The following is a 21,308-nucleotide window of genomic DNA, read 5'->3' on the forward strand; positions in this document are numbered from 1 at the left end:
CTTATTTTATGGTTTAACACTGCTTTCATTCAGAATTCTTATAGGAAGGGACAGTGAGGGTGAAATCATAACTGCTTCACAGTTTAAGGACACTGAGGTCTTAATCTTGCTGGGATTAAGTTATATATTATACAACATTAATTTTATTAATATTTTTTGTCCCAAGCCAGATCTTATAAATTCACTAATGGTAAGAACAGTGTCATTTTGCAGTACAGCAATAATTAGCACAACATTGCAAATCAACTATACTTCAATAAAAAAATAAAAATAAAAGTTATTAAGCTTTATAAAATGTAAGTAACATTTCTCATTAATAAAATTTAAATGACAAAAAATAAATAAAATGCAATTATTGGGCTATTAAAAAATTAATTAATTTTAAAAAGATTGGGGTGATAAAATTGGATTGAATAAGGAAAAAAAAAGAACAGGACCATATTTTTCTCTGTATTCCTATATCTAGCCCAGGACTAGAATAAATGCATAAATTAGTCATTTATTAGTCATAAGTGAACTAGTCATAAAATGAATAAATAAATAATTGGTATTCTTTAATCAGTCATTTCATTCTCCATTTCCTCCAATGGACTTCAACAGAACCCCAGTGAAATTGAGCCAAATTTTTCGACTTACCACGTTATATTGTAATTATCAATTTATTTGTGTCTCCTATATGGGACTACACATTCTGCTGGGGAAATAAATATCATAATACTAAGAAACTAAAATTTGTGGAGGCTTACTATAAATAAGGCACTGAACTAAATGTTCTACATAAGTTTTCTTGTTATTTCTTACACAAACCCTGTAGCATAGATACTTTTATCACTCCTATTTCACAGATGAAGGAACCTATCCTTAAAAGATTTAAGTGACTTATCCAGGAGCACACAGTGAGTAATTGGTTGAGCCTGGACTTGAACCAAGTAGCCTGGCTCCAGAGCTTCACCATGAACAAATAACTACCTGATTAGACTGCCCCCAAACAAAGAATTTCAACATGGATTCATTGCATAAACATTTGATGCACATCCTCCCCATGCCAGGAAATGTGTTGGTATTTAGGATACAATGGCCAATGCCATGGGTATGTTCGCTCTCCTCGGAGAGCTTGATGAATTATGTAATCACACAAGTTCATGATCATAAATTGTGTTAAGTGCGATCAAGGGAGATCACAGATGTAATGAGGGTGACCACAGGGGCAGCTGAGGTGTGTAAGGATGGGAACCACCAGAGCAGCTTCCCTGAGAAAGTGGCAGTTGAGCTCCAAGCTACAGAATCTGTAGGAGTTTATGACACATTGTGTGCATGGAATCTGAAAATATTTGAGGGAGATGTTATTGATTGGCTCATTTCCTAACCCACCTTGCTCAAAAAAAAAAAAAAATTCTTATTTGAAGTGGTTTGCAGAATTATGTAAAACACCCAATTACATGCACCAGAAGGAGAGGAGAAAGAAAAATGAAATGGTGGGAACATAAAACGCAGTTAATCCAAAATACATCACTTAGTGTCCCATACTCTTGCCCTAAGTAAACCATCAGCCTGGGAGACACCATGGCAAGGAAAACTCATCAGTGATCAATTCCCAGTGCTCACAGAATTACAGACCAGTTTCTCTGGGCATGCTCTATGGGTATGAAAGTGTGAGTTAACAGAAGCTTTCGGGAGCAGCTAGCCTAGAGGTTTCCTAGACTTGTCTTCAGACAGCCCATGGGATCTCAGGGGCTGTGGACCAGGACAAGGAGGCCCGAGAAGTTTCCAGCTTAGGAGAAGGAGGCACAGTGCTCATTTCAACCAGATAGGTTCTACTCTCATCTGTTCTACATAGTTGAATTAATTCTGCATTCTTTTTCTTTTGAAGAAAGACTTACAATACCAGATTCTAAATACGTTTGGAAGTCTTAAATTCAACCCAATCCCTTCCTTTTGCAGATGAGAGAGGTTGAGATGTTTCGCCAAGGTCATTTGCTTGTTAGTGTGAGAGCTGGGACAGCCCCTTCCCATGGGACCTCCCAGAACACTCAACTGGGCAGCGTGAGGATTACAAGCCATAGAGCTTTCAACCTCAGCTCTAACAGCCACGTGTTCTAAACCTGGGATTAAATAGCCACCGTTGCATGTCTGGTAAAACCCCTTCCATGCAAACAAATACAGTAGTGCAATTTATTTGGTTTACTGGTTATTCACTTCATGAAATCATTGTGTCTCCAGTTTTCAAGCAGATACTCCCCCTAAACATCAGCTCCCCCCCATCCCTGTGTCTTAACCATAGAGACAGTTTCTGAGTTATCTTAATAACTGTATCTGCTTGTGATAAAGAAACACAGGGATTTCTCACTGGCCCAGGAATCCATAGTTTCCTCCATCTACTCACAGGGATTCCATTCCACAAGCCATCTGTTCTGGTGCATAAAAGCACAGACTTTGAAGCCTGAAGCCAGGAGGATGTGAATTCAATCCCAACTCTGCCTCTTTCTAGCTTATGACCTCCTACAAATTCTTTAACCTCTGATGTCCAACTTACTTGACTAAAATACAAATGGTAACCAGACCTATCGAATTGTTATGAGGTTCCAAATGAGATGATGAATGTAAAGCACTTACCTTTACAGGGTGTTTAGAACACAGTAAGCACTCAATAAATGTTTGCTATCATTGTTGCTCTACAAGTCGTTCCCCTTATAAATCTACAGCCGTTAGTAATGACACCAAACAGAGATGATTCAAATGGTTTTAAAAGAGATTTTGTGAAACAAGAGCAATAAAAAAAATCAACTGCACCACATAGTTCAGTCAGTGTCTTACTTCACTCACAAATCATCATCTGTTCAGCAGGGGAAACTATGAACTGTCTGGAAATAATATGGCAAAGATAGTCAATGACAATTAGAGCATAAAGGGTCTAATATAGACTTGGAGATGAATCTGGAATCTTCTATTCTACTAAAATCCATTTATTACAAAAAATTCTGGAACCACTTTACCATAAGTGGGCATCATTTAGTGCTCAATTACAATGAAATTCCACTGGAAATATATATTAAATGCAGAACATCTACATTAATACCAGGAGAATTTGGTAAGATTGATGTTACTGCAATGACTACCAGATGAATACTAAGTACCTTGCTTCAACCTTCCAGGTTCTTGGGCTCAGATACTGCCGTTCCCTCACTCCTGTCATCTCCATTTCTGAGGGTCTTTTATGGAGGCAGAGGGCAGGTTCAAAGTCCGTTTTATTTTCTTGTAATCTTGCTTAGAGCTAGATGGCTCTCAGACACTGATTAATCAAGACACATTATATAATAAAGTTAAAATCACAAACATTCCAACACCTCCATGAAAAGCAACTCATTTTCCAAAAGGCTATATATGTAACGGGAAAATTTGTAAAAGGTGGTAATTTCAGACTAAGCACTAAAAAGACATTTTTAATAGCCCCAACATGGATTGAATTTAGCTGAGCAAAGAAATCTCAGTTGAAGAATTAGGACCTGCCTCAATCAAACTCAGGGCTGTTAATGACTCAGAAGTGGGCTCTGCAGGCTAAAGGAGGTTTCTGTTAACATCCTATTTCAACACAGATTACTTGAGCTGAGACTGAACTTCTCCTGCAGTCATTTTTTTTGCTAATCAAGAAAATAAAGCTCTTCCTATGCAGGAATATATGTAAATGTGAGGTCAGATTCCCATTATAAAATTTGGGGTCATAAAAAATAGGTGGAAGCCATGATTTTCTTGCCATTTGTCATGATATATTCCTGGGCAAGGAGACGGGTGCATTATCCTGAGTTCAGGGTTGTGGGTCACTTGCTTTCCTATCAAATAATCCAGATTCAGGTTCCAGCTCAACCACTTATTGACTGCTAAAACTCTCAGACCTTCAATTTCATCTTCAGCAAAATGGCAATAACCATCTCATCACGTTGTGTGTGGATTAAGTGAGATGCAGCATGTGAATGCTCCTAGGACAAGTGTCCTCCATAAAGGGGATACAGCTAAGCCTTGCTCCTCCTGTTGTGGGTTGCGGGTACCTGCTCTATAGAAATCTACTGCTGCCCCAAAATAAACACAGAAATTGCTCCAGGTCCAACCACCATGAAGGGCTAGAATCATTCTCTCTAGTTAAATAATCAGTTTCATCCCATGTCACTTGTACATGGACCTCCCCCCAACTTTCTAGATGCCCACTAGGGTTTTGACCCTGCTTGTCCCCAGCCGGCCAGCCCCTGCCTTAGGTTTTCACCACATGGACCCAGACAGGGAATGGGAACCCAAGCCCTCCACTGGACTAGGATGGGCAAGTGGCAAAGTTGGAGAAAATCCTACAGAAAGTCTATGCATGCTGCTATGCACTTATCCTGCTGTCTACTCTCTTTAAAAAAACAAAAAAAGCTGGTAGATTGGTTCAGGCCAGAGGTTGCAAACTGGCAGCTGAGAGCCAGCCAGAGCTCTCACCCAGAGGGTGGCTTGTTTCATTTTACAGTGCCTCCATTTTGAAATAAGGAAATTTCACGTTTTAAAAATCTAGATTTGGGGTTCACTTCATAAAGCCGGAAATTCTGGTTTCCACGTACCACAATCTGCTGGAAGTCAGTTGGGGCTGCCCCTTTAAATGGGTCCCACCACCCCGAAGATCTCTGTCATCCAGAGCACCCCTGAGGCCTCAGAGGTTGACCCAGTAATCTCACCATGTATCAGTCCAATTCCTGCCATTATTACTATAAGCTTGGTTACTTCACAAATATTAATCCCTGCATAATCCTCCTAGCACAGTGAAGCAAAACAAAGCCACATCCACAGAAATGTGACAAGGGAAAACCAACGGTGCTAAAAAATGAAATATGTGTTAAGTCCCCAAAGAAGTTCATTACCTGAAGGACGCATTATCCCCTTCCCTTCCCATGAGTCAGCACAGTCAGTAGTCAGTCTTAATTGGTTTAAAGCTTAGTATGAAATATTAGGATGCCACGGTATGTGATGACACAGCTGTATTCCTGAGGGGATGTCTGAGACGAATCTGTGTACAGCGGAGACAGGTGGAGACAAAGGGAGCAGGTGGAAATGGGTTGTAAATATACTATAACTTAAAAAATAATGGGGTGTTTTTTCCCTACAGGTTTCTGGTGCTTCATCACTAATTAAATATTGAAACTACAAAAGGAGAAATAAAGTTTTGTGGCTCTTTGGATTTGGGGCATAAATGTAAATATTTTGTACCATTAACTGCAATTTCATTTGAAAAATACACACCTGGCCTTGGGAGCATTGAATTGTAGGCATATGAGCTGAGAAGGGGGTAGATTTAAGGAAAATATTAGCAACTAATGGTGACATCCTTTTTTTTTAGGCTATAAGGGGGTCAGGGGCTGTGCATTCCAGAGCAGCATTTTTTGAGTTTAGAAAACTGATGCACCTTTTAAACAAAAGAAGAGATTCTATCCCACAGAGCAGATAGGCTGTTGCCAAACGCAGAAAATCAATAGGCAAATCACTGGGAATTCTTGGGAACAGTAGTTGAATCATTTATGGTCTCCATCCTCCAAGTTTGCAATGGTGAGGCACTTGGAACTCTGAGGCATTGATTCTCGATCTTGGCGTTAGGGTAGGATGATCTATAATTTTGTGAAAGGAAGCAAGAAACTTCTGGAACCACAAGAGTCATAGGTGCTTAGAGCTGGTTGGCCAACTTCCACCACGACTGATCGTACATTTAACCTCTTCACAGTTGCTCACAGGGCAGTGGCAGACCTCATGGTCAGCTCCCATTAGGGGTTCATTCTTCCTGTTTGTTCACCCCAAAATCTGTCTCTACCCCATCCCTCTGGGCTCCACACTTCCTGCAGGATCACACGAGAAAGTGTCTTCCTCTTCTGGCTCCATGCAACAACTCCATTGGCTGGACTTAGGGTCAAAAGACTCAGTTCCCTAGCCCGTTCTCCCACTCACAGCCAGGGAGCAGCCACTTCCTCATCTGTAAAATGCCTTCCATGACTCCCTCCTGAGGTTTGGTTTGGGGCAACATCCAAGTAGGATAAACTGTGTGAGTATTTTGTCAAATGGGAGATAGTGTGGGTTAGCGGGTAGACCCCATGACTTACAGCCAGGTGTCCTTAAAGGTGAATATGGAGCTTCAGTGTGTGATCTGGAGGAAACCACTAGGGATCCTAAAATAATCAAACTCACAGAAGCAGAGAGGAGAATGGTGGTTGCCAGCAGCTAAGAGAGGGATGAGTAACAAGGTATAAAGTTTCAGTTATTCCAGATGACTGCGTCCTAGAGATGTACTGCACAGACCTGTAGTTAACAATGTTACACTGTGTGCTTAAAGCTGTGCTGGAAGTGTAGGTCATATTAAGTACTCTTATAAAAAATAATAACAATAATAATAATAAGTAAAGAGGAGGAGAACAAACTTTTGGACGTGATGGACTTGTCTTTGGCATAGATTGCAGCAATAGGTTCAGGGATGTATATTTATCTCCAATGTCATCAAGTTATATACATTAAATACATACACATGTGTACATATATGTGTGCATTTAAATATGTACAGTCTTTTGTATGTCAATTGCATCTCAATAAAGTGGATTTTTTAAAGTTCAGGATATAATAGTTTGCACGGAGAGTTTATGTGGGAACTGAAGGAGATGACTCATAAAATCCCTGGCATGCACTGCTGTTCGGCAAGTTTTGGTCTTTCCCTTCCCCAAGCGTTATTAGTAAATATATGAACTGAGTCCAGCTGAGTGAGCGTGTCTGCAAACAAGACCATGAAAGTCACAACATCCTCTGGCGCCTGTGGCTGACACTCGTGCCCCTGTGATCTGAGTGCCCCCATGATCTGAGTGCCCGCCCAGCTCCGGCCCCTGCCTCCTGTCTCCAGACTCGACTCACAGAAAGGGGTCAAAAGCATAGGCTGGAGGCATCCAGGATGAACACAACCCCGCCTTCCCTCCTCTTTGGGAAAACACCATAGATCTGGTGGCGGGAGATACTTGTAGGAAGAGTGAAGGGACTTCAGAGAGAGCCATTTGGGGTCCTTTGGAGAGAAGTAGCCTTTGGGCTGCCAAGCCTCTTGGAGTTGGACTATTTTCCAGGTAGGAAGACCCTTGCCCTTGGAAGAAGCAAGAGAGGCCAGGACAGAATCTTAAGGAAAAGAATCTGAGTGATTAGGACTGATGTCCGTCTGATGTCTCTGAAGGGAGAAACTGAAAGAGAACCTTGGGATTTCCTCCTGTGCTTTCTAGTCCAGGGCTGGAGAGAAAGCAGGAATCAGGGACAGAAGCCCCATTCAGGAAAAGCATGTACAAGTGGTGACCCTTCATGGAGCAGGATAAACGGGGCCCTCGGCTGGACATCCCAGAGTGGGGAGGAGCAAGGATCTCTGCCACTGCACAGAATTACTGAGCAATTGTGCTGATTTAGTACTTCTCAGGAGGAGCTGTCATCATGATGTGCCCAGGTGAGAGAAACTTAATAGTGATGATTGGAACTGCCATGAAGAAAGCTTGGGCCCTTCCATTGAGCTCCACTGGGATGAGAGGTAATAGGGAGTGGGTAACATATAGTGGTTTATCATGAGGTTTTCAATATATCAGTTTTGGATCCCAAATGCAATGGTCAAGTCCATAGGGAAATACCAAAAGTCATGATGAAAAAGCAAAGATTGGGAGACAGTCAAAAGTCAGCATGATGTTATCCCACTTTTCAGAGAGATAAAGTAACTTCTCTGAGGTCACACAGCTATAAATGTGGGAACCAGGACTTAACTCTCAGTGTGCCTGTCTCCAGAGCAGAGCAGATGTTCTTTCTTCCAACACCACTGCCTCCCAAAACAGAGAGGGGTACCTGGTGGTGGTCCTCACCTCAAGCTGGTCATTTCTGAGACAGACCCCTTGTACACTTAACCCACCCCTAACAGTGCACTCACACTGTCTCACTTTCCTTTTAAGTCACCAGCTTGGCATTAATTAATGTTAGGAAAAAACCAACCAAACATGGTAGACTGCACAGTACAAATACTTTTATTAACATTCCATCTGCATGCCAGACATACCACGTGCATTCAACAGAGGTGGTCAGGTTAATAGCTCAACTATGGGCCTGGCACTAAGCAAAATAATAAGTCCCACCCTTCACACTAGTCATTCACACAGAGCCATGTTCACCATAATCCCATTCTCTTACCGTATATGCTACAGAACAGGGCTCATCTTCCCTACATCTCTTCATTGCTCCTTCCTGGGTCAGACTCCATGTGCCTGCAGAGGGCGTGATCCCAACAACAACGTGGGGAGGTAGACACTTGTGTCCCCACTTTATAGGTGTGCCCACTGAACATCAGAGAGGGAGGGGAACTTGTCTACATCCCACAGCAGAGTGTGGCAGTGGCAGGTTTCAGCCTCACTGGCCACCTCTCCCAGCCCCGCTCTCTCCACCACCCCATTCTCCCACTCCTTCCCTACCTGCTCCTCATTCGTTTCCCCCTTTTTTCTATCCTTCTTTCTATCATTTTCTTTGTTAGAGATCATTTTCCTTACTCCTTGCCTGACTCATAATTCCTTTGAGGAAAATTGCAGTCTTCATAAAAATCCAGTTCTAAAATCCTAACAGGAATACAAATTCAAACTATTCCCATAAGAGTTAAAATTTTCCCTATGAGTTAAAAATGATGTTGTCAATACCTAATGCTGACTTGTATTCTCTAAGAACGGATGCAACCAAACATCCATTGATGCAATAAGTGAATCTTTTGGACCCCTTCTTCCCCTGACTCTTGGGTAACTGTTCCATGGTCTAATGGCTTTGAGGTGGAAACGTTGCTCTAAATTTTCAAAATAACTTCCTTAAACCAGCCCCCCTCCCCATTTTTCCAACTAATCCAATGTTCTGTGTGGTCAGGCTGGAAAAAACATGTCCCTCCTTTGTAGTTTTCTTTGTATCTTTCAAAGTTTGGTAACTTACCAAATGTCCCATTAGTCACTTGACCAAGCTAAATCTTTAGTGTGTCCTAATATACAACAATTGCCTACAAATCATAATTTGATTCCTAAAATTCCTTATTATATGCAGATTAATGTCTATTGAAATAAACATTTCTTATCTAGTTTGGGAAAACCTGTAGGAAGTATGCATTTTGTTTTTCCATGCTTCTATTACCTAATATTTTAAAATAGAAAAGAACATATGTAATATATATACATATATATATATATATTATATATATATATATATTATATATATATAACTTTTTGCTGCTAAGAATAAGTCAGTTATTATAATTCTTGCACAGGTCTCCTGGTGCACCATGCACAGAATTTCTAAAGTAGATATTAGGAGTAGAAATGCTAAGCCATAGTATACATGAATATTCAACCTTCATAACAATAGCAGATTATTTTCCAAATCAGTTATACCTGATTATCCTTCAACCAGTTCATTAGAGAGACTTTTATTCCACATCCCCTCCAAATTTGTATTATCTAAGTTTTTCATTTTTCCTCATCTAGTTGGTATGAAACAGTATCTCATAGTGCTTTGTAATTTCCCTGACTACTAATGAAGTTGAGTACGTTTTCATATGTTCATGCACTATTTGTGTTTCCTCTTCTGTGAGATGAGTGAGCTCAGCTTTTGCAAAAGGCACATGGAGTTTGCTTCTGCCAACAAGACTTCATTTGGAGAAACACCAATTTCCCACTCTCGTGGCTCTAACTAGGTAGTCAGCACCAGGAACCTGCCCTTACATCTCCCTGGCCCACAGGAGTCAGCACAGTAGGCAGGGAACCCAAGGAAACCCATTTCCCTGCTCCAAGCAGTCACCCAAACTGGGCCATTCCAAGTACACTTCCCTAGAACTAATGGGTAGGGGGAAGCAGCTCTCTGTTGAGTTATATGGCGATGTCAATAGCCATCCTCCCTGGATACATGAAAGAAACTTAAGCCCAAAGGAAAGAACATGCCCACTGACAGAGGGAAGCAGAACCAGAGACTGAGTGAGAGTCTTGATGAGATTGAGATCCTGGATCTCATTATGCCTGAAGACAGCTTTGACTTCCCAGTAAGATGGGACAGGTTCTCTTTTTCACTCAAGTTCTTTGAGCTGGACTTCTGTCAATTGTAACTAAAATAAAGCAAAGCTATTTGAGTAATAAGCAAAAAAATTATAAAAAAGTGAAAGTTACAACTTTTTATTAGCTTGGGCCAAGAAACATAAGGAACACATTGGCATGAAGGTTGTGGTAACAAATGACATTTCTATAGTGTCTTATAATCTACAAAACACTCTCACGTCCATTGTCTAAATGGCTACTCCCTGCAATTCTGGGAGGTGGGCAAGGTGAATATTGTTATTATCATCCACATTTCACAAATGAGGGATTTGAGTCTTGAACCTGGGACTTCCGTCATACGTCCTCTTTCGGCCATCTGGACTGCTCTTTAATCACTATCATTCACAAAACTCTCAGAACTCTTAAGATAAACAGTAACTTATTTACTTTACAGTTAGAGAAAGAAAATATGTTTGGGGAGAGAATTGGGTGCAGGCAGCATGTACTGATCACACATGGTGTCCAATAGTCAGCAAATAACTCACCTAACAGTATTCTTTGATTGAAAACTTTTGCTCCAAGCCCATTTACCTGAAAAACTGGAAAATATGAAACGTTTGGCTCTCAAACTTGAGAAAAAAATGCTTCCAGATGTCCTTGGATCTACTTTAGCAAACCAACTTCCAAGAATGTTCCAGAATCACTATTTTCAACCAGATTACAGATTGTGCTTTATGGCAGAAACACATTCTAGGTACATAATAACTTCTTAATAACTGAGCCATTGATTATCGAAAAGGGGCTTAGTGAGGCAGAAGAGAGGGCGTGGAACCCACAGAGCACAGGCAACCTTCCCCACAAGTTAATATGGCATTTTTAAGGAGAGGTAGACTTAGTAAATTTCAGCATTTCATGGACCAGTATGTCACTGGAACTAAAAAATGTAACTGATAATCATTTTGAAGGAAACGGTGAATCTGAGCCATTGCTGGTGGCAATTCTGAGAAATCTCTGCAATTAATATTTAAAAATCCTTAAAGTCCTAATTAAAGAAGCAACATTCTAAAGCAAAGGCAGAAGAAATGAACAATCTAAACAGAGAGAAAAGAGATAGGTGAGTATAACAGAATCTAAACTGGAATGGGACTGAGGAATTTTCTTTAGCCACATCCGACGAAGAATTTCAGTAATTTCTTCAAGAGAAGGGAGTAGCCATAATATATGTATGTGGGTACATAGGCCTTTGATAGAATTTCAGTAATTTCTTCATGAGAAGGGAGTAGCCATAATATATGTATGTGGGTGCATATGTTAAATTTAACTCTATAGTAAACTTTGCATTCTTTTTTCACTTTTTAACTCCTTTTTTGAATCTTTTAGCTCCAGATTAAATATTCCCTTCAGATTTTTCTTTAGATAGGTGTCTGGATCTGTGAACTTCAAGGAACCACTGCAGTCAGGATTCTGGTGACCAGAGAGGTAGGCCAAGTAGGCTGCATCAATTTTCATATGATGCTTTGCTCAAGCTTGCCCTTCTTTTGGTGGATCACATGCCTTGAGATCCCATACAATTACCCAGCAAAGCAATATGGCCACAAAGGCAAATAAGCATGCAGAAATAAAAACACCTACCCACCCACCTGCCAGTGTAAGGTTAATGATGGTACCCCCAAGGGGATTGGAATATGGTTGGGTTAAAAACTCAGATATCACCAGAGCCATCTATGCTCATTCCAAGCAGCATCGTAGGACTTATATCCTGTTCTGTCACAGTGATGAATATCCAACACTTGTTGCTTTTAACATATATATATATATAATATATTGATATATATAATAGAATTAGCATATACTATATATATACTGATATATATCAGTATGGGACATAAAATTAGGACTTTAAAGAATTTACATACACAGAATTTTATATTGAATATATTCAAAGTTGTGACAGAGACTTCAGTTTGCCACCCAATGGCCATTTTCTTCTTCTTGTGAATACAACCCCCCAGAGTTAACTCAGTCAAAAGACTGCATTTCCCAGACTTCCTTGCAAAGAGCTGTGGCCATGTGACTAAGTTATGGTCAATGAGTGGTAAGTGGAAATGTTGTGTAATTCTTCCAGGAAGTCTCCTTAAAAAGGAGGGGTTTGGGTTTTTTTTTTTTCCTTCAAACTGCTGTGATGTGACATAGTATGATGTGATTAGATGATGATGTAATGTGACATGATGAGTGATGAGATTGTTTCCATCTTGGAATAAGAAGGTGAAAGCTACAATCTGAGAAGGCAGAATAGACAACTGGAAGTAAGCTGGGTCCCTGAAAAGTCTGTGTGGCTTCACATCATCCCTGGATTGCCCACCTCTGAACTTCCTTACCTGAGACAGAAACATCTAATTTTATTCTATTTTCTATTATATGCAGCTTAACCTAATCTTAACTTATACAAGGGATTAAATGTGCCAGGATTAAAGGAAAGAGGATGAATAGAATTTAAAAATGAGTGATAATTGAGTGAAAATATTTTGTTCCCTCTCCCTTTTTCCTGCATCTAAGGACAGCCATAAACGTCAAATGAAGGCCAGAGCCCAGAAGTACTTTCCAGAGGCTTTTGTCTTCAAATATCTGGCAATTTCAATGGGAGCTAAAACATGCTTCATCTTCTTAATGTTGATAATCTTTCTCCATCTTCATGGTTTAAGCAAAAGCAGAAGACATCACAGGGACACCTCAGATTTCTAGCTGGTAATCACCCTTAGTCATAGCAATAGAGATCCCATATTTCATTTTGATATCAAAATGCATTACAAAGCTACAGTAATCACAAGAGTGTGGTACTGCCATAAAGAGAGATATAAAGACCAATGTGTTAGAATAGAGAGCCCAGAAATAAGCCCTGGTCTATATCGTTAAATAATTTTTGACAAGGGTGCCAAGAATATTCAATAGGGAAAGGACAGTTTTTTCAACAAATGATGCTGGAAAAACTATATATCCACATGCAAGAGAATAAAGTTGGACCCCTACCTAATGCCATATACAAAAATTAACTCAAAATGGATCAAAGACCTAAGCATATGAGCTAAAACCATAAACTCTTAGAAAAAAACATAGGGGAAAACTTCATGATGGTGGGTTTTGCAATGACTTCTTGGATTCAGCAATAATTTATCAGATATAACACTAAAAGAAAGGACAAATATCATATGATTCCACTTATAAGAGGTACATAGAGTAGTCAAATTCATACAGAAAGAAAGTAGAATGGTGGGTGCCAGGGGCTGAGGAGGGAGGATATGGAGTTATTATTAAGTGGATAAAAAGCTTCAGTTGGAGAAGATGAAAAAATTCTGGAGATAAACGGTGGTAATTGTTGTACAACAATGTGAATATACTTAATGCCATAGAGCTGTATACTCAAAAATAGTTAAAATGGAAATTTTAGTCTATTTATATATTTTACTGCAATTTTAAGAAAAAATGAATTTGTTGTAAACTTAGTAATTGACCCTCCCAAAAATATCCATGCCCTAATCCCTGGAACATGTCGAATATGTTACTTTACATGGTAAAAAGAACTTTGCAGATGTGATTAAAGTAAAATGGAGATATTACTCTGAATTATCTTGGTGGGCCTGATGTAATCATAAAGGTCCTTATTCAAAGGAAGCAGGAGAATCAGGGTCACTAGTAGATGTGACAAGGATAATGAGGTTCTATTGATACAAGGAAGGGCCCATGAGCCAAGGAATGAAGGACAGGTGGCCTCTAGAAACTAGAAACTGAAAAAGACAAGGAAATAGGCTCTTCCATGAAACCTCTAGACGGAACACAGCCCCACGACACCTTGATTTTAGATCTCTCACTTCCAGAACTGTAAGAGAGCAATTTGTGCTGTTTTAAGCCATTAGGTTCGTGGTAATTTGTTACAGCAGTGATAGGAAACTACTACATAAATTAAATAGTCTCTGACCTTCAAACACTCATCATTTGGTTTCAGCTACTTCTTGTCAGCAGGTACTAAACTAGAAGAGCTCTGACTTTATCAAGAGCCAAGATGAACTTACAGAAAAGCTGTTGATATTTGATCTGTTGCCCCTCTCAATTCCTATGACTATGTCTTGGTCAAAGACGCCTGGCTTTTCTCCCCTCTCGGGTCTTCCCCATCCCCTCCTGATCAAGGATGAACAATTATGAGCTCAAAGATCACTATGGCATGTGCTGGGAGGACTAGCCAGTATGGTCTGTAGCTCTGAGTGCCTCGTCCTGGCAAATGGTCTATGCCAGCTCATTCCCCTCAGTCCAGGCAGTCCAGTGAAATAGAACATGGCATTACTGACATCCACCTGACTCTGGGCTCAGTGCCTGGCACCACCTTGTGCAGATATTACCAGCAATCCTATTTTCCAGATGAAAGACACTGAGCCCCAAGGTTGCACAACCAGTAGTTGATGGAAGTGGTGTTTGGATTCAGTTAAGTCAGGCTTGAAGTCAGCCTACTCATATCCAGATTCTCTGAACTGAGGAACTCCAAAAAAAAAAAACACCACATCTATTCTACCCAGTCCTTGGCCTGTTTTTATGCCCACTTGCCTATAACCCACATTCTGACCATCACATACTTGGATAAGACCAGAGGTGAAGTCCTCTGCCAGAAGTTTCTTTTATGATGCAACATGGAGCATCAAATGTGAAGACAAGAATGAAAGAGCATAGGGTTATCAAAGAGGTGATCTTGTGGGAAAGATGTGTTTTTATCTCAGTCAACCAGATGGTCCATGATGTGGCTAAGGAAACCTCTAAGGAAAGAAAAAAACAATCACGGAGATGAGGCAGAGTCTTTGGGAAGTTGCGGGTGGGTGGATTGGTGGGTTTGCTTTATTTCTTTTAAGGATTTTCACCTCTAATATTTATTAAATCAGTTTACTTTATCTCCATTATCACCATCCTAATCCAGACTGTAATCACTTCTCACAAGACACTGTAAGACCCTAAAAGCCTGTGAATTGTTCTTTCCATATCTTATCTAGCCACCTCTAGCCCCCAAAATCTATTCTCCTTACTGGAAGCCATAGTAATCTTTTTAGAACTTTGAAGATATCATTCCACTGTCTTCTGGCTTCCATTGCTCCTGTTGAAAAGTCAGGTATCAAACTTATTATTGCTCCTTTGAAGGTAACGTGCATTATTTTTCTTTTGTCTTTGATTTTTACTATCTTTTACTATCTTATCTTAGTCTTATTATCATATTTACTTGAAATACAATACTGTGATATTGTATTTATACTTCTGGACATTACAGAGCTTCACGAACCTGTGGATTAATATCATTCATCAGTGTTGGAAAATATTCAGCCATTACCTCTTTAAATACCTCTTTTGACTACCATTTCCTTCTGGGATTCCATTTATATGTTAGATCTACTGACTGAGCCCCACATGTCTATGTGGACATGTTTATGTCTCTTTTCTGTATTTTCTATTTTTTATCCCTGTGTGCTGCAGCATGGAGATTTTCTGTTGACCTGCCTTCCAGTTCACCAATTCTACTTTCTATTATGTCCAGTAACTATTGCTGTTACTGATATTGTTTATTCAGTTCTAGAATTTGACATTTGATTTGATCTTATAGATTCAAATCTCTGATACATCCTCTATATTTCCAGCCATTTTCTCCATGTTCTTACCGTATATATCTGGTTACTTAAAAGTCTTATTAACTAACTCCTATAGCTGGATCATGTGTGGGCCTATTCCCTTTAACCATTTTTCTCTTGGTTTTCAGTCATGTGATCCTGTGTTCTGGCATGTCTAGTAATTGTTGAATTCATGTGTATTGTTTATAAAACTTGTAGAGACTCAGGTGATGTTATTTTCCTCTTTAGACCATTTACCCCTCCCTCATTTAGGCAGATAGAGTAGTTGATGATCTTAATCTAATCAGAGATTATGCTATTACAAGGCTGTGTTGCCATCAAGGTAGAGCTCAATCTATTTCCTGTTGGCCTTTATTTAAGGCACAGCCTTCCAAGATTTTCACCTAAAGGACTGGCATACTCACTGCATCACCTCCCCATAATCAGTTCTGAGCTCTAATTTTCATCTCTTGAAACTATGAAGACTGTGGAAATGAAAACTCTGCTGTGTTTTTTTTTTTCCAGAGGACTTGCACTTAGGTTTTTTGCCTCCCGCTCCATGCAGCCTCAGCATTCAACTGAGGGGAAAACCGGTTGCAGGCATGAGGTCTCCTAAGTCTCTTCTACAAGCTCTACTGGTTTCCCTTTTCCCCAGGAACAGCCTTCCACTAGTGCAAATCTTGGATATTCAACCTCTTACCTATACCCAGAACCAGCAAATGGACCCAGGTTAAAAGAGGCTGCAGAAGTCAGTTCACTTTTCCAGAGTCTTAGCCACACTTATCCTCTTTGCCTCAGCAGTTCTGTGCTGCCTTCAAACTGATAATTTCTATATCCATTTTTTTTTCAGTTGTTCTCTACAGGATGAAACTTTGCCACCAGCTACTCCTGGTAGTCACTCAATGTAAACTTTTAAAACTCACAGACTTACAAATCTAGGTATTCTTCTGCTTCACATCTCCAAATGTTCCTTACTAGTAATTAGAGTAAAAATCAAATTACTAGCCTTCTTTCTCCTGCATGTGTGCCTGCTACCTTCCCAGACTAACCTTTCATTCCTTGCACTCCCCGCCCCCACTGCACTGCAGCCAAACTGCAGATTTTATCCTCAATCCAGGCCTTGACATACAAGCTGTTCCCTACCTTGGATGTGCTGCTCGAAAAGCCTTCCTAGAAGAAGAGTCTGGCTTGATAGTAGTGATCCTCAACCTGATCCCTTGGTTTGGGGGGTAAGAGGTGGTGGCGAGGGATATCCTTTTACTCTCCAGTACTCCTCAGGCAATTATTAGATGTACAACCTCAGAAAAAGTATTGCTCTCTCTGAGCCTCAATGCTCTCATCTGTAAAACGGGAAAAACATTCAAAGCTCTTTGTGAGGACTAAATTAGGAGTTGCATTTTAAAGTGCCTGCCTTTACATGACTATGATCTTCCCTCTTTATTCCAAAGCACATCAACCAAGAAGGAACATTTCCATCAGTAAGACTGGCTTGTTTCCATGGCAATGGTACATTTCCCTTTTCTCAGCAGTCTGGCCTCAGCCATCAGGTATGTTTTGAGACATTGTAATAACATATAAACATTCCCATCTTAACAAGAACCATGCCCCCACTTAGAGCCAAGAAGATGCTCTTGTTACAAGCTATTATTTCTTGGAAAAACAAGAAAAAAATCCTTAGATGCAAGTATGTCTCATATTTTTAAAATATCCTAATCCTTGACTAACTTCAGTATGTCTGTAATTGCTTTTTTCTCCTCATGTTTTACGTCCATTATGTGGTTCTATTGTTCGAACATCGCTTCAAATGAAATTGTGCCATTAAAAAGACATAGCGCCTTTGGATCCTTTTAGTCCAGCTGTGAACTTTAGACTTAATCCTTTAGGGCACTCTTGTCTGATAGGGTTTAATTTATATTAAATTTTCTAAAAGGAAAGGCAGGATGGTCAAAGCAAGATAGCGAGACAGACAAGAGTCTGTATTTCATAAATTAATAAGCATCACCGACCGCCTTTCTTGACCCTTTAAACTCTGTGAAATTAATATAAGTAGACAACCAAGGCCCAATTGCCCCCTCCAGAGCCTTGCAAGTTCACTTAAGCAATCCAAGTTTACTTAAAGTTTTATAAACCAGCTTTTAGAGCAAGTCCTTTGTACTTATTACTAGTGACAGTGAGCATTACAGCAGCCAATGAACCTTACTGACTTGCGACCCCAATATGGTCAAGCACTGTTATCAAGGGAAATATCAGAATCAATGCTTGTATATTACATTGAGGTCCTGACTTCTGAAAAAGCCCCCTATAGACCCTTCAGAATATGTCAGTGAAATAAACAGCTAATACTGTGAGACAATCTACCAACGATGGTCAGAAAGTGCTGTTTATTTAACCACTTTTCAACCATCTTAACCCTTCTATAAGGTGTATGTTTCCAAAAGAAAGAAATAACAAATTTTCATGCCCCCAATTCTTTTGCAATGGAACCACATTTATGCCCACTTTTTCAGGTGAAAACTCGTGTGGTCTTGCCATAGGGAGCACGGAACGCCATGTCATCTTCTTCCTCGATTAACAGGCTTGCATTATTAAACAGCTCTGGTGGAAGTGGTGAAGGTACCACACCTTTTCTCCCATGGCACCCCCCACGTGAGCTTTCATTTACAGCCAGCATTTGCTGGAAGAAAGCTGGGCTCACCACCACGTTTTACTTACTGGAATTACTCATGTCACTGCTTCAATAGTACCCTCTCCTGCATATATAATCACCAACTCTGTGCATGGAATTTTTATGTAACTTTTAAAAAAATTCTATTTCAGTCATACTCAGGTTTTTTTATTACTTAGTTGTCCTATCGGGCATAAGAGAACAATCTATAATTATTGTGATTTTCAGAGCATAAGTTTTTTGGGCTTTTTTCCCACTATAGTTGGTCAAAGAACTTAAAAATCTTACTAGAATACCAAAAATGAATATGTAAGATACTTCATATATAAAGAATACACCCCTTCCTTTCCAGGTGATAAGAAAGTAAACCTAAATATTCCTGAAGTCCTTCTAATGCTGGGATTTTCTCTTCTATTTTTTGATCTTTTCTTTCCCCCCAATCACAGTGCACTGAGCCATTCAAACGTCCCCATCTGTAGAGTGCTGGTTCCTGAGGCTGGAAGTCTTCAGGAACACAACTTATAAACTTCAGCCCCTGGCAGTGCATTCGATCTGAGCTAACCTGCCCAGAATTCAATCCAGAAGTCAGAATTACCCGGGGGTGCTCAGCAGAAGATCAAAAGATGCTGCTTCTCCCTCTGCAAGTCCAATCATCTTGTTTTGGAAAAAAGTAATTCATATGCATTTAAGCTCTTATTGAGGGGCAGGCACTGTTTAGTGTTCCTCAAAGGAACCTGTTTGGACCAATCCAACAGCTGACTTACCTTAGGCATTTTATAAAGAGATAGTACCCTTTGGATGCCTGGGAGTGGGGTGTGGGCCAAGCCCAGGGGTAGGAGAGAGGTCTGCTGACAGGGCTGAGAAGGGCAGGTGTTCTGTCACAGCAGAACAAGGTGATTCCTTCTGGGCAGCCACAAGGGTCATGGCTCAAAGGGCAGAGTTGCAAAGCCCGTGGATGAGAAGTTGGGCCAAACTGGTAGAGATGGAGAGCAGAGAGAAAGACCAAGGGCAAAACAGCAGGTCCTATGCAGTCTCCAAAGGCCACATTCAAAGGCTCAGAAATTATTCTTATTGATATCCAAGCATGAGTTCCAAGGGGTGGATTGGATGAGGGTAGACAATTGGCTCAGATGAGCCAGAAGTGCCTTCCTGATATAACGCATTTACTAAGAAGATCCTTTTCCCTGTGAAAGGTACTCTCCGGGAAAGGAAGCATCCTAGCACATTATCCCTGAGGCAGCTATACCTCTACATAGAAGGCCTAATGTCAGTAAGTAGAGTCAAGGTCATCCTAACCCACATCACCAATGAGCCTTGGACTCCCCAAGACATTGACTATAAAGCATTGACTGTACCTTAGGATGACTTGGGAAGGGGGTGGCTTTTGCAAAAAATTAGGGCCAGGGGCATCCCCTAACCAAGTGAAACGGGGTGTCAAGGGGTACTTTTTAAAATCTTCTAGGTGATTCTAATGTACAACCATAGCTGAGAACCACTGACCTAATACAAACCTGACTTGAAAGATAAGGAAAGGAGATAGCAGGTCAACTTCATCAGACTCCCATGAAGCCCACCAGCACCAGTGCCACCACCACAGTTTATGCCAGGCACGTGCCTGAAACCTTCTGACTCAACCAACATCCAGCCTGCCTGCTTCTCAACAGGAAAAAAAAATGCATCTATAAAACCAAATCAACTCTGACACCCACAATTAATCCACCCTTCAGCATACCCCTCCTGAGAATGGGTCTAAACTAACTTGAACCACATCATCTTCTCTTTAATTTTTTAAATGCCCTTGGGGAGTATAACACCTCCCTACCCCACCCCTAAATACAAATCAAAATCAGAAAGGATCAAGTCCCTTGTCATAGAGAGAATTTTCTCCCTCCCGCCCTTATCTTTGGAGTCTTCATTATGCCTGTTAAACTTTATTTCTCTGGATGACCAGTTCATCTGCCTTACCCCTTCTCTCTGTTTGACGGATTCCTACTTCTCCTCTAACAAAAACAAAAATAATAGCCAGGATCATGATGACAGATCACATTTTTATGGGTGATTTGCTCTGTGCACAACTTGCATTAAGCATTTTGTTTGCAGACACATCTCATTTAAAGCTCACAACACCACTATGATGCTGTTATGTCATTTACAAAAGTGGGAATGGCCAAAGTCACAAAGCTAGGAGGTGAGGAAGCAAGCTTACAGACCCATGCAGCCCCATCCCAGCTGGGCTCCTCACCCTGCTGCTAAATGCCTCTCTGAAAATTCAGCCCAGATGTCACTGTCTTCATTTTTTTTAATAATTGTAATCATTGCTAAAGCCATACCAGGCACTAGAAAATTTATTACACTGGTATCAAAAATATGTGTACATTTGAAATTTTTCATAACAGAAAGCTTTTTAAAGTATTATGTAAATAATAATATTTTTAGAAATTTAAAATCTAGAGTTCCTCAATAAAATATTAGCAAATTTTTTAAAAAATGTCACTGTCTTTATAAAGCCCATCCTTTTCCCTTTAAACAGCCCAGAAAGGGGTCCTTCATGCCTGTAGTATTCTCAACTCCTCTACATTGTATCTCAAATGGCATTGCCACATTTTTTGTTTAAACATGTGTATTTGCCACAAGATTGTGAACCACACATGGGGGGCCCTCAATTTTATTCACCTTGGTTTATTCCAAAGACAGCTCAGGGTCCAACAGATAATAAGGTCTCAGTATCTGCTCAATGAATGAATGAATGGCCAAACAATTCATTCTTAAAGAAGAGTTTCTTCACTGTTAAAACCTAAGCAGTCAGGGCACCATCAAGATGGTGGAGGAGTAAGACGTGGAGATCACCTTCCTCCCCACAAATACATCAAAACTACGTCTACATGTGGAAAAACTCCTACAGAAAACCTACTGAATGCTGGCAGACGATCTCAGACTTCCCAA

At 40.3% G+C, this 21,308-nt stretch overlaps 1 long non-coding RNA gene across 1 annotated transcript; it reads left to right on the forward strand.

Annotated features, from left to right (window-relative positions):
• The first annotated feature begins 6,907 nt into the window (after window positions 1-6,907).
• LOC132360343 (uncharacterized) lies at window positions 6,908-20,816 on the forward strand. The gene is made up of 3 exons (XR_009501080.1): window positions 6,908-7,474; window positions 17,149-17,247; window positions 18,812-20,816. It is a non-coding gene; the product is annotated as an uncharacterized LOC132360343 (long non-coding RNA).
• Window positions 20,817-21,308: the final 492 nt, after the last annotated feature.

This window comes from Balaenoptera ricei, chromosome 2, assembly GCF_028023285.1.
Source record: "Balaenoptera ricei isolate mBalRic1 chromosome 2, mBalRic1.hap2, whole genome shotgun sequence".
NCBI classification, from domain to species: Eukaryota; Metazoa; Chordata; class Mammalia; order Artiodactyla; family Balaenopteridae; genus Balaenoptera; species Balaenoptera ricei.